Source organism: Lutra lutra, chromosome 4, assembly GCF_902655055.1.
Source record: "Lutra lutra chromosome 4, mLutLut1.2, whole genome shotgun sequence".
NCBI classification, from domain to species: Eukaryota; Metazoa; Chordata; class Mammalia; order Carnivora; family Mustelidae; genus Lutra; species Lutra lutra.
The window spans coordinates 165,790,325-165,805,203 of NC_062281.1; the positions used below are offsets into that span (position 1 = coordinate 165,790,325).

A 14,879-nucleotide genomic window follows, 5' to 3' on the forward strand; every position below is an offset into this window, starting at 1 on the left:
CTGCTGTATAATAGATTATCACTGACACAGAGGCTGAAAACCACATCTTGATGAGCTCACAGATTCTACAAAGCAGGAATCTGGTGTAGCTTAGTTGAGCCCTTTTCCTAGAGTCTCATAGATCTGCAGCCAAGGACCTGGCCAGGGCTGCGGTGTCATCTGAGGCCCGACTAGGGAAGGGTCTGTTTCCACACTGAGGTCATTAACAGAATTCAGTTCCTTCTGGCTGTTAAGACTGAGACCCTCACTTTCTTGTGGGCTGTCAGTCAGAGGCGGCCCCAACAACTAGAGTTGCCCACAGTTCCTTGCCACGTGATCCTCCCAATATAGGCATCCCATAAGATGGCAGCCCGCTTCTTCGGAGCCAACTAGGGACTTAGAGAGAGTTGCTAGCAAGATGGACCCTATAATTGTAAGTCATGTAACCATGTAACCATTTATGTAATAACGTACACACCCTCCATTCCACCACCTTTGTCATACTCGATGTTAGCAGCAAGTCCCAGACTCATTGCACACTCAATGGAAGAACTTACACAAAGCTGTGAAGGCCAGCACATCTGTCCATTGCAGGGACTCTGACGAACCCTCATGAAGGATCTGCCTTGTAAAGCTGGTGGAGAGATTTGGGGAATGGTAGAGGTCTGAGAGATCTTCTAACCATTTCACTTTCCACAGGAGAAAGCAGAAGCCCAGAGAGACTGAGTCAGCAATCAGTATGTGGCAGAATCAGACAGGACTCTAGACACCCCCCAGCCCCAACTTCCAATTTTCACTATACTGCTTCTTCCTCTGCTTATTGTCAAAACTTTGGGGCTAATAGACAAAAATTTAGGTGACACTTTGAGGATGTAGCTCAGTGGACATTGGAAGGTCTTAGAATAGCTACAGAGTTCATCCAAATTCTTCTCATGACATTCAAGGCCATTTGACTGCCTGGTCCAACTAAGCTCTCTTGTCTCAACTTTTACTATCTCCCCCTGGTTTGTCCCATCCCGGAGAACAGCTTTTCCACCAGGAATGACCTTCTCTTTCTATGCCTAGAAGATAAACAAACAAAACAGATCAACAAATAAATAAACCTATTTATCCTTTGATACCCGGCTCAGATGCCACCATCTCTGTGAAACCCACCCTAATTCTTGTAGGCAGAACTAATTCCTCCCTTCAATCCACTTTCTTGGATTTTGTTCAGTCTCCTGTATACCCCTTTTTATATGTATGATAGTTGCTTTCGAGTTGTTTCTCCTGTGAAACTAGGACCTTAGAGCGGGGTTATTAGAAGGATGTGAAACTAATTTGGCTTAAGCGAGTCTATCCTGCCAACTGGCCTTGTCAAGAGACCACCGCAGCCTCTCCTGCTGAGCTGAGACACCGGCAAGGTTAATGAGAGTGTTTATTTCAAAGTACATGTCTCCACCAGAAGCTCACTGCAAGTCGAGAAAAGGCTAGCGAGATCCCCACCCAATTACCTTCTCCTTGATAGTTCCTCTAGCCCTTTGCTCTGATCAGTAAATCTTAACTGACTGATTGAACGGAATTGGACTGTCATTCAACAATCGTAATTGATGTCTATCAAAGGCCAGGCCTATTCTAAGAGTTCAGGTCACAGAGACAAATAAGACAAGAAAAAAATCATAAAAAATCTAAAGCACATGGGCTTTAGAACCAAAGAAGTTTGATTCAAAGCCAGACTCAGCTACTTAAGATTTCTATGACCTTGAACAAGTCGTTTAACTTCTCTGACCTCAGATTCCTCAGCTAAACAGGGGATAATGAGATCCACTTCCTAAACACAGCTTCCTGAACATTGCTGTGTGGGTTACGTGAAAGGATATATGTGCCGGGCCCATGGCAGGTACTCTGCCCTTGACCCTAGTTAAGAATCACTAGTCACGCAGCAATACCTCTCATCCTCTATGATGAAAGCTGTCACAGACAGGAAACACAGGCTGAATGGAGGGACTCCTTCTATCATAGAGAAAAGGAGGAAAGGAAAGGCTTCAAACAGGATGTTCAGGAATGGCCAGGAGAACATTCCAGGCAGAGGGACCAGAAAGCATAAAAGCAAGCCATCTTCATACCTAGTCCTTATTTTGTCTGCTTCCTGCTTAGGTAGCATCTAGGCCCTGAGGTTAACAGAGAGATAGGACAGCATCTTCCCTCTGTGACAGATGACTGACATTTATATTTCTTTGCCATTCTGGAGAAAGCGTCTTCTTTCTCAACCAGAAATATGAAATAATCCAATTTGCAGCTAAGTTAATGCTGAGAATTGAAGTGCACTGGGTTTTGAAATTCTGATTCTAAGAAGAATATCAAGTAAGTCTCATTCCCAATACATGTGATACATTTTAAAATATGTTTTACGGAGCATGAGGCTATCAAATTGAGACATATTATGACCTGTGGGTGACAGAGTTGCTGCGGGAGCTCTTAGAACCTTCTAAGATTTTACATCCGTGATTTCATGATCTTAATATCTTCAACTCCCCAAGCCTAGAATGTTAGCTATGAAAGACCCCACAGAGTTCAACCTCTGCATCTTCCTGATGGAGAAACTGAGGCCAAGACACGGAGAATGAACTGCCTAAGACCATAATTTCTGACCCTGGGAAATAAACCTGTTAACGTCAAGTCCAGGACCCTTTCTGCTGTATGACAGTTACATACTCCCAAGGGACTGTTAAAAAGTTTGCGGTGGGTCTTCTCAAATTGTGTACGTCTGTACATTTTGAGGAGGATTCATTTCCTTTGCGTCCAATCGGCTGTTCAATACTAAAAGATTTTATCAAACCTCAGGCTCTTGACCATGCCCTTAGTACTTAGGTCCCAGAGGTGATAAAACCTTAAAGTAGGAAAGGATTTTGGAGGTTTATGTTGTTCATATGTTGTTCCCTTCCACCAGAGAAATATCCTCCCTGAACGTATCCAGTAATGCATTCATTTCTCCCAAGGGGATTTAGCCCACCGTGTGGCCAGGACTCCACATCTCAGTGAGCAGAATTGTTTTTCTGTCTACTCTGTCCATTAAGAGAAAAGGAAGGAGGGAAAGTGTGCTAACTTACTGGGCACCATTCAGGTACCAGGCACTTGGATGTATCACCTCATTTGGTTCTTAAAACATCTCTCTAAAGTGCATGTGATCATCCCAATATATGACCAGAAAAAAACAAAACAAAACAAAACAAAACAAAACCAGACTCAGAGAGTTTCAATAATGTGCTCAAGTTCATCCACAATAAGTGGAAGATTCAAGCCCATGTGTAACTCTTTGGAATGTCCCGCCTCCCCTGCCTTCTGTCTCTCTTCATAAAGCCTTTCGGCACACCGCACTACAGCATCCTTTCCAAATAAAAAATCCCCCGCTTAAATGCCTATGAGGACCCTTCAATGCCCACTCGAGGTAAATAGTCCGAGCTCTTTACCTTAATACCCAAGGCCCTTGACAATCTGGCTCCTGCCGGACTTTGCAGGCTCACTTCCCTCTGCTCTGCCAGGGCATCTGAGGTTTTCCAGGAGGCTGCCTTTCTGTCTGAACCTGCCGCACTTGCCGCCTGAATGCCCTTCCTTCTTTTTCTATCCAGAGCTCCATAATGGATGTCACCTCCTCGGTGGGGCCCTCCAGGATCTCTGCAGAATTCATTCTTCTCTGCCTTCCCCCAGCACATCCTACACACCCCCTTTTGCACTGTTCTGGTCCTGCATAGTCTAAGACCCTCTGGGGGCAGGGATTGCATTTTACTTTGCTTTGCACTCTAAGTTCTTGATGCGTAATAGTAAATACCATAAATATTTATGGACTAGAACAAAGCTTAATCTTTTTCTGGGTGAGAATCCTGCCATTGCTTGAAGACCTCTCTGAGGCCTGCCTATGCCATTCTTTTCCTAGTTATTTCTTCCCCAGGCCAGAGAGTCCCAGCTCCTCCAGCTGTTTCTTCTAAAGTCTGATTTCCAGATTCTCGGGGCACCTGGGTGCCTCAGTCAGTTAAGCATCTGTCTTCAGCTCGGGTCATGATCCTGGGATTGAGCCCCACAGCGGCAGACTCCCTGATCAGCAGGGAGTCTGCTTCTCTTCTCCCTCTGCCCCTCCTGCCCTGCTCCTGCTCACTCTCTCTCTCTTTCAAATAAATAAAATCTTAAAAAAAAAACTGATTTCAAGATTTTTATCATCTTGGGTCATTCGCTTCGGGGTGACACTTTGTCAATATCCCTCTTTTAAAATATGATGCCTAGGATGAAACTTAGGAGCATGGATAAAGTCTGGCTACAGCAGAAGAGAGTTAAGAGGACTCTGCTGCTGTCTGCTAGAGAGGTAACATTTTTTTAACCATGTCCGCGTGCCAGGTACCTCTGCCTACTTTGTCTTCTTTCACTACTGCAACAAACCAGCAAGGTAGGTGCTATTTTTCCTGCCTTATAGATGAGGACACTGGCCATCTGGTAAGGTCCTTTGAGAGCTAATCAACTTGAAGTCACAGCCCAGGGCACAAAGTGAGCTTGTCACCAACCAATACCTCAAGCTCATTTTGATGTCAGCAGCCAACCGATACCTAAGCTCATTTTGATGTCAACTGCTGTCAAGTTTTTTTTTTTTTTTTCCTGTTACCATCTAGTAACAGGCTTAAGAGTAACTAAGGACAAAAAAAAAAAAAAAAAAAAAAAAAAAAAATCTGTGCCCTTAGAAGGGTGTGGAGCCAGAGCACAAAGAAAAGGCAGGTGGGGTTAATGACAACTTCCTAACAATAATGGCCTTTATCTGGGACCTCAGACAGGGTCTGGAATTTCTCCGCCACATAGGTTCCTGGAACCATTTTTATTTGGCATTTTACAGAAGGAAAAAGAGCAGAAGTGTCTTAATAAACAGTGAGATTTGGGTTCAGCAATGCTCTGCAAAGCCCTCAGACCATCAGAATCTGAGCAGCCCGTCCAGGTAGGGCCTTGTGAGTTACAGAGTAGGCAAAAAGAGAGGAGACTGTCCCTCTTGCTATGCCTGGGCCTCCCAGGACCCCACTGCACACATCATCCCATAAATATCTACCAAGCATCAATGTGTTCCAGGTATGGAGTGAGGTGCTGGGCACATAATGAAGATTCTAGAGTCAGTTCCAACCTTCTGGAGCATATCATCAGCTGGAAGACAGGTGCAGAAGCAAATGATATACACGTGACCTGGGAAGTGTAATGATGAAAGGAAGCATGCAGGCTGCTAAGAGAGCAAGAGAAAGGACATTTAACCGGTCTTTGCCAAGGCTGGACGACCGAGGGATCTGGGGAAGATTCACGGATGAGTGAGAGTTAACCTGCTGAGGGTAGGAGGAAGAGACAGAAAAAAGAAGAAATTCCAGGTATGAGTAGAGGCTCGTAGGCATCAAGTTCCCATAAAGTGTGGAAAAAATTACAGGCAGTTTGGTACTTAATCACACTTCAAGAGGCTGGGGAGGTAGACAGGATTATCAAGTGTGTTGTGTGTTAGGTGCTGTGATACAACTCACATACAAAACAACTTACTTCAGATCATCAACTCACTGTGTGACCTTGAGTGAGTGACTGCAATTCTCTGGGCCTGAGTAAAATGAGGATGAGATGAATTCCAAGGCCCCACCTAATCTCAGCTCTGGCATAACAGAGGGGAAGGCATTCTCATCTACGGTCTGTCTACCATGTTTACAGGAATGCTAGTCAGAATGATGGAGCACCATGGCTCTGCTTCTCCAAGTTACAGGCTGAGTATTCCAGAGGAGGCGAATTCCGTTAGACTTGAAAATGTTTACCAAGCATCTAATGTGCACAGGATTCCAAAAAGACACAGATTCAAATTGCCACCTAGCAGGGCGGGTGATGAGAAATGCCATCGGCAAGGGTGGATGGTGAGCTGTGGGGAGCTCAGGGTTGGGAGAGATCCGAGCCAGCTTGGAAGACTGGAGCAAGGCTTCCTGGAGGAGAAGGCGTTTGCGATGGGCACAGGCTACACAGAATGTCAAGGAAGAGGCTGAGCAGAGGCATTCCAGGCAAAGGAAGCAGCAAGAACCTGGCAAACCAGTCCAAACTGTACTTCTGCTCCCCGACTGAGGCCCCATTCCCCCCTGCACGTCCTCTGCTCACCCCACCCTGCCTGCTCTCAGGATTCTTAGCTGACAGCTGAGACTCTCCAGAACTAAGCCTCCTTCTCTCTGCCCAGCTCGCTGACCCACGACACTCCTATGCGGACCTCTGCTCCAGCCACACAAAGCTCCTCGCCATTCCTTCCACGTCCCCTCAGTTTTCTGTCCCTATCTCACTCCACCTTCTCCAGACAATGCCCCATTCCCCTGATACTTCCTCGCCCCCCCCTCTAACTTTCCTACCCATCATTCAAGGTCCACCTGAAATACCACCTCCTCTATAAATCCCTCCCTGAATCTCTTCCAAACACGGCAACATTTTGACTTCCTTTCCCTCCTGGCACTTAGGACTTCCTGCCTTGCATAGGAATATGCTTCCTCATGGACTGTAAGCTCCGTAAGCAGAATGTCGTGCTACGTGAGCATCTCTCCCAAGGGTCTTGTACGGGGGCCCTCAGTAAAAGAGCAGATGGTTAGCTCCCCCAGTAAACATCAGCCAGAAGCAAAGTTGTCAGAGGGGAGAGGGTGAACAAACCCGCCCTTGGACCGTCATGGAAGGAGAAGGGGAGTTCTGTTGTCATGGGCTATCCAGAATCATTGCCCTAAACTCAGGAGAGGCATGGAGCTCACCTCTAGCTCCTGCAGCGCACCCTGTTGGCCCATCCTTGTAATTGCTGCTAGGAGGTTCGCCACTCCTGGCGAATCCAATCACAATATTTCCCACTGTTCTTCTGATGACAAACTTAGTATACAGATGAAATCTGTTCTGGGTGCCTGGGTGGCTGTCATTAAGTGTCTGCCTTCAGCTCAGGTCATGATCCCAGGGTCCTGGGATTGAGCCCCATATCGGGCTCCCTGCTCAGTGGGAAGCCTGGTTCTCCCTCTCCCACTTCCTCTGCTTCTGTTCCTTCTCTTGCTGTGTCTCTCTCTCAAATAAATAAATAAAATCTTAAAAAAAAAAAGGAAGAAATCTGTTTACACTGCCCATTTAATAATCTTAGGCAGCCTCGAAGCTGAAAAGGAGTCACAAAAGGCCAACAACCAGAAGGAGGTGTGAAAGGACAAATGACCACATCAGGACGGAGATGAAGGGTGTGAGAAGCTTCAGGTGCCCCACCCCACAGCAGCCCCACTGATTTTAAGTTCCAGAAGCCATCTTTTCTGTTTCCTACGCCAATTCTCCCTTGGTTTCCCTGTCCACCCAAAAGTGAAAATGAAACGTTGGACTATAAAAGTAAACTACTGTTTCCTTGATGATCAGTCCCCAAATAATCATTCTTTCTAGCTGTCCCTTATGATGGGCTCTGCCCGGTTTATTCCTTAATGTAATACGTAAAACAGCAGGCCTGGGGTTTACTGGTATTCCTTTTTAAACTTTATTTATTTATTTATTTATTTATTGCCTATTTTTTTCCCCTCTCTGTTCCCTCTGCACTTGTGAGCTGCCGTCCCTCTGCAATCCTTTCCAAGGGTTGCTTACACCCCATGTCCACATTCCATGTGCTTCTTGGCTTTAGAACTCCTTATGCCTCCTTTTTAGAAATTCGAGCATTAAATATTGCCATCTAGGATGGCCTGCGCTCTGGGACACTAAGTGGAAGAAACAGGAAGTGCTCTCCTCAAGGTAGAGACAGACTAAGCAAAGATGCTACCATGTGATATACATCATACAGAGATATGTACCAAGTGACAGCCCAGAGGAGGGAGCAAGGAACTCTTCCTAAGAAATGGCAGAGACTTTCTGACCTGGGGATGAAAGAGAAGCAGGAATTCAAAAGACAACATATACCCTTGTCTATTTTCTTAGCAAACCTGGAGGAATATGTCCTTCAGAAGAATGCCTTGTCTAAGACATTGGAGCTACAGGTGTGACCAAGGTTCCTGATTCCAAGAAACTTTCAGCCTAGAAAAGAAGTTTAAAAATGTACCCTAATAATGGCAGGGCAACACATAGCGAGCCATGGAGTTACAGAGCAAGAGATTGGGAAAGAGAACGTTTCTCCCTGGGTGTAGTAGGCAGAATTCTAAGAAGGTCCCCAAGATCCCTGGCCCCTGGTCTACGAATCCTGCATAATCCCTGAGACAGTGCAGATGATGAATTTTATTCTTGACATTAGATTTATGTAACATGGTACAGTTGCCCTCGAGGAGGGAGGTTACCTGGCTTGACTGGACCTAATTACAAGTTCTGTAAAAGTTCAGAGTTTTCTCTGACAGTTGAAGGGTCTTCAGAAAGATTCAAAGAGTGAGCAGGATTTGATGTGAGAGATTCTCTGTGGATGAGACGGAAGGCAGGGCATGAGGCAAGGACCTGAAAGTCGTTCCTGATTGATAGCCAGCAAGGCAATGGGGGTCTCAGTCCTAGAACCAAAGAGAAAAGAATTCTGTCAAGAAGCTAAAGGAGCTGGGAGCAGACATTTTCCTAGTCATGCCTCCAGATAAGAAGGTAGCTGGCCAACACGTTGACTTCAGCCATCTGATACCCTGGGTGGAGAACCCAGTCGTGCCTTGCCAGACTTCAGACCCACAGAACTAATCAATGGGGGTACTAAATTTGCAGTGATTTGTGGTAATTTGTTACAAAGCAATCAGCACTTACAACACTGTCCTCTTGTTGGCTATTAACATACCAACTTCCCCAACTGTGTGCTCCTTGGATTCAGGCCATATCTAATTATCCTCGTAACCTTAGGCCACTCGTAAGACAGGAACTCCCTGAAATTCCATCAAATAAATGTTTAAAGGAGACTCAGGGATGCAGACGAGGACCTGGAAGCAGATCAGGATCTGAATACACTCTGCCCATTCCCGCCTGGCAAAGGCAGGGAGACTGACACGGAGCCCAGCGCTCAGACAAAAGGAGGAGGCCTGGGATCAGTCCAGCGCCCTGAGGCCAATATATTCCACAGACAAAGCAAGTAGCCTGGACTTAGCTGTTCCAGCTGCGGCCCCAAACTTGGCTTAGGTGGACTTGCCTTCAAGGAGCGCTGTTCACAGAGACAATCCTTAATCAGGAGTCCCTGTGTGACCTGAGAATTACCATGTTCTAAATAATACCCATTACCATCTCAGTAGGGTTCTAGGGATTTATAGGTCATGGAAGATCTTAGCTATGGGTGAAAGCCGAGTGTATTTCAACCAGTCAAAGTAAAAGTAAACAAATTCTTGAATCTCATCTATTCATTTCTTGTGAAACATTGTTGTTTCTAATACGAGATTAAAAAAAAAAAAACACACAATGAACACGTGTACCCTCCACCTTGCTTGCAAAGAGTTAAAATCCCCTGTGTGCTCTCCCTGATGGCATTCCTACCTCCAGCCCCCTAGAGATAACCACTCCCCTGAACTTGTTGTTTCCATGTTGGTTCTTTATGTTTTCCTACATATGTATGTGTGTCCCGGAACCAAAGTTATAAAGATTTGCTTATTCTTAAACTTTATATAAGTGGCAACATGCTGCTTATCCTTTTCGGTTCAGTGCTACTTCTAAGATATTTTCATGTTATTACTTGTGGCTCTAGATCAGGGTTTGGCAAATTTTTCTATAAATGGCCAGATAGTCAATAATTTAGGCTTTGTAGGTCCTACGGCCCATTGTAACACAAAAGCAGCCATAGATAACCTGACTGGGTTCCAATAGACAGTTATTTTCATATAAGTTTCATCTGTCATTGAAATATTGTTCTTTTTTTAATTTTTTTTCAACCCTTTAAAATGTAAAAACCATGCTTAGCTTCTGGGCCATACACAAATGAGAGTTGGGGTAGATGTGATCCAAGGACTCATAATTTGTCAATCTTGCTTTAGATCACTTGTTCTTATTGCTGTAGAATATTCTGTTCATTTTACATCTTTTAAAAACATTCCTAAATATTTAAGGGCTCAAGAAATTTAGCTGACACTGTTTTAGATCAGATACTGGTCCTGCTCTTAAGAAATTTACTCTGGGGGCGCCTGGGTGGCTCAGTGGGTTAAGCTGCTGCCTTCGGCTCGGGTCATGATCTCAGGGTCCTGGGATCGAGCCCCGCATCGGGCTCTCTGCTCGGCGGGGAGCCTGCTTCCTCCTCTCTCTCTGCCTGCCTCTCTGCCTGCTTGTGATCTCTCTCTGTCAAATAGATGAATAAAATCTTTAAAAAAAAAAAAAAAGAAATTTACTCTGTAAGTAGACAAGATAAAACATGTTAACCGATAATGACATAGGAAGTGATAAAGACCCGAACAGACGTTTGAATGGCCTGCCATGAGAGCTAAGAGGAGTGGAGACAGGAGAGCTCATTTCATTTTGGCTCAGTGGTTGAAAAATGGGCTGTAGAGCCAGGATACCAGGGTTCCTATTCTGACTCCTCTATTTACTCGCTGTGTGACCTTGGACAAGTTACTTTACCTTCCTGTACCTTGGTTTCCTCATCTGTAAAATGCAGACCATAGTCATGCTTACTGCATAAATGTTATGAAAATAAAATTATCACAAGAATTAATTAAGATAGTACATGCAAAGTGTGTAGAAAAGTGTCTGGTTCAAAGTAAGCATTATATAAACGTTGGTTTTTATTGTTCGATCTGGAAGGAAGATCATGGAAGGCTTTGTGGAGGCAATATGAAATCAGAGTTTTAAAGGATTGGTGGGATTAGGACATATAGAAAGAGAGAAGAAGGAATTCTAGAAGACTCTGGAAAAGCCCAGAGTAGCAAAGGAGAAATGTAGAAAGGTACAAGCGAACCAAGTAAAGGGGAATAGAGAGAAACGAATTTAGAAAGGAAAGTTATGACCAGACCATGGAGAGCCTTGAGTTCAATACTAAGGCAATGGACTTTGTCCTGTAGGTACTGAGGACTTATTAAGTTTTAGGAACTGGGGACTCTTATGATGCTTTCAGCTCCTGGCAGCTGAGGGAGGCAAATTTGAGAGAAGAGTCAGAATTAGGTTACAAATCCAACAGTCCAGGGAATGGGGCCTGAAAAGGCAGAGTGCTTTGGAAATAGACAAGATGTGGAGGATAGGGAGGCATTTTAAAAAGCACACCATAGGGCACCTAGGTAGCTCAGTGGGTTAAGACTCTGCCTTCAGTTCAGGTCATGATCCCAGGGTCCTGGAATCGAGCCCCACAGGGAGTCTGCTTCCCCCCTCTCTCTGCCTGCCTCTCTGCCTACTTGTGATCTCTCTCTGTCAAATAAATAAAATCTTTAAAAATAAGATAAAAAGCACACCATAGAGTAAAGACTGGATGACTGGGAGGATGGCAGTGCCATTGTCTGAAATGGGGAACACAGCTAGAAAGAGAAGATTTAGGATGGAAAGTCATGATTTTGGTTTGTAACACATGAAGTTTAAGGACTCAGTATGGAATTATCTTATGGATTGGAGCTAAGAACAAAAAGGGTTGGGGAGGGGGTTGGTGACCTAGATTACATGCTTCGAGTTAATCCTTTCAACAACTTGATGAGATAGGTATGTGATTAGCCTCCCTCTATTCTAGAGAGGAAGAAACTGAAACCAGAATAGCCAAGGCTAACCCCACAGCTCATAATCAACCACCCCACTCTACTGCCTCTGCAGCTGGCTTCCTTAGGACTTTCCCTAGGACGGTCCTTCAGATCCTTACTCCCATTATCTGACACTCTGGGGAGCTTGGACTATTTATCTTCTTGGCTTTAGCAAGAAGCAGGTGTGAAGGGGATGGGCCTAATGACAGCAAGGTAAGTGGCAGGGAACAACCAGAAACTTGAAGAAACCATCATGAGAACCCCAAGCCATAGCATCCCGAGGACATTTGTTAAAGCGGAATACAGTCCTTCACTCTTCAGCAGCCCGAGAGGATTTCTTCATAATAAAGCCCAATATTGCTACCAGTTCGTATTTATAATGCATCAAGAAAATAATAAATCTATTTCCAGAAGTTCCAGATAGCTTGGAAGTTCCTAATACACCTTTGACAGATTTTCACCTGGTGTGGATAATTTATTTTAATGTTGAAGGAACAGACTCTCAGCACTCTGGGGGGAACTTCTCTTTAAAAGCAGCTTTCCAGACAGCAGTGATTTTACTCTGGTGTTCACCCCTCGCTGCCTGAAGAGCCCTAGAAGGACGTGGAGGCTAGCCTGGGCTGTGTAGCTTCAGAGGACGCTCTGCCAGGATTCCCAGGCCCACTCAGGCTGTCACTGGTAACTTCTTCCCTTCCTCTCATCTACTTCCTTGACTTGCTTCTCAGAAAAGAGGCAATAAGGGGGAACAGTGTGCTGGGGTCAGAAGAAGAAACAGCACCTACAGCAAACATGGGCACGATCCTCCGTACATGGGGCCCAGTGGAGATAAAGGAATAAAACACTCGCCCTGGTGCTGACCTGTCAGGTGGCCAGGCCACATCAAATTAGGAATAAAAAGACCAACATCATCTGTGTCATAGCTCTGTTGCTTACCTGTCCTGCACCTTCTGGTTTCTACCCCTCTGCCTGGAATGCCAGTGCCTTGTGAACATATCCCTCGTCCTGGCTTGGGTCTTAAGAGCGCCTTCTGAAATGTGAATCTGATTAAGTTACTCCCCCATTTAACTCTTCAGTAGCTTTTTAATGCCCAAGCAAGTGCATTCATAAATCCTTTTTTTAAAAAAATTAACATATAATGTATTATTTGCCCCAGGGGTACAGGTCTGTGAATCATCAGGCTTACACATTTCACAGCACTTACAGTAGCACATACCTTCCCCAATGTCCATCACCGAGCCACCCCATCCCTAACCCCCCACCCCCAGCAACCCTCAGTTTGTTTCCTGAGATTAAGAGTCTCTTATGGTTTGTCTCCCTCTGGATTCCATCTTGTTTCATGTTTTCCTTCCCTACCCACCCACAACCTTGCCTCTCAAATTCCTCATATCAGAGAGATCATATGATAATTGTCTAGTTCCAACCATGTTGTTGCAAATTCATAAACCCTTTGGTCTTAAGACCCCTTTCCAGGGGGGCACCTGGGTGGCTCAGTGGGTTAAAGCCTCTGCCTTCAGCTCAGGTCATGATCCCAGAGTCCTGCGATCGAGCCCCATATCGGGCTCTCTGCTCAGTGGGGAGCCTGCTTCCTCCTCCTCCTCTCTCTCTCTCTGCCTGCCTCTCTGCCTACTTGTGATCTCTCTCTCTGTCACATAAATAAAATCTTTAAAAAAAAAAAAAGACCCCTTTCCATGCAGTTTGTTCCTTCCATCAATATTTACCATATTAGAAATTAAAAACTGAGAGAGTTCTAAATTTTTATTCATTTAAAATTACGACAATAAACTCATTACATGTTATCATAAATACATCTTCAATGAAAAATATCTGTATTTTCTACAACAAAATGTGAAAGAGTAGCGTTTTATACATTTGTGCAAATCTCTTTAATACCTGGTATAAGAGAAGACAACTGGATCCTAAAATCTGTTTCTGTATTTAAGCTGTTGCAATATCATATGTCCTATATCCTATGGAAAACATCACTGTACGCTCGTGAGAGAATGGGTTAAAAAAAAAAAAGCAAAACACGTTTAGCATTATTCTGAAAATAATTCGGAGCTCACTGACCCCTGAAAAGATCGGAGGGACATCCAACAGTCCCAGGACCACTTGATGAAAACCGCTGGCCTACAAGGTGAATTCTAAGGTAGACATACAAGGACATTCAATGTCATTCTAGACCCTACAATACCTCCTCCCAGGTTCTGGCTTCCTTTCCCTGTCTAGCGTCAGCGGCATCATCACCATATCCATATGTCTCCCATACTCCCGCCACACCACTCACACCAGCCAGCCATACGGTATCACGTCTTTACACCTTTGCATCCATCCTTCTCTCTGCCTGAAATTAGCTTTCCCCTTGCAGGCTCTTTCAAGAGCCAGCTTGAATGCGTTGGACTCTCGGGTGCCTCCTTTGATCCAGGCTAACCAGAGATGACCGCTCCTTGCAGGCATGAGACCGGGCTTTTGAAGTCAAACAGGCTGGAGACTCAATCAGTCATTCCTGGCTGGGCGACCTTGGACAAGTGGTTTCACCCCCCTGCTGGGGATTATCACGGGGATGGGACGGTTAATCCAGGGGAGTGCTAGCGAGCACTGAAAGAATGGTCTTGTGTATAGTGCCTGGCACAGAGGGCTCAATGCGTACTTGTTGAATGGGTGAGCCATGAAGGGACCACGGGAGCTTGTACTTAACTGAGCATTTACTTACTAACTCCCTGCACTGTCCAGTCAGTTTTGCAAGCATTAACTTAGCCTCACAGTAGTCCCTTGGGTAAAGTACTATCACGTGAGAGAGGAGGGCCCTGGAGGAGAGGAACGAGGTCACTTACTCAAGGTCATCCATCACACAGCTGGTCAGCAGTGGGGCGGGGACTCGAGCCCCAGAGCGCCGGCTCTGAGCCCGAGGCGGCGTCCTGCGTCAGTCGGTCTGCAGGGCCGAGAGCTGACCGCTCTTGGCATCGCTGTCTCGCCCCCCGGTCCCTGCGCCTCCTCGGAGTGGGTGACTGGCGGCGGGACTCGAACCCTAGCCCCGAGCCCTCTCCAGGCCTCAGTTTACCCGTCCGGGAGACGAGGCGCAGAGAGCGGGTTTGGGGCGCGGGTCTGGACCCGGGCGGGAGGCGTTGGGGCTGACCCAACAGGGCCCGCTCGGTGGCGCCCCTCCCCGAGCAGCCCCGCCCCGCCCCCCGCGCGCGGGCCCAACGGCCGAGGCGCGCGCCACCCCCGCGGCTGGAGGAGGAGGAGACGGAGGAGGCCGCGGAGGCGGTAGGAGGGGGGGCGGGGCGGGGAGCC

General features: G+C 46.0%; 1 long non-coding RNA gene across 1 annotated transcript; it reads right to left on the bottom strand.

The window, feature by feature from the left end:
- Window positions 1–8,208: 8,208 nt before the first annotated feature.
- Window positions 8,209–14,778, bottom strand: LOC125096853 (uncharacterized). Its single transcript, XR_007126415.1, has 3 exons — window positions 14,420–14,778; window positions 12,522–12,615; window positions 8,209–8,465 (listed from the first exon to the last, which is right to left on the bottom strand). It is a non-coding gene; the product is annotated as an uncharacterized LOC125096853 (long non-coding RNA).
- Between the last annotated feature and the right edge of the window lie 101 nt (window positions 14,779–14,879).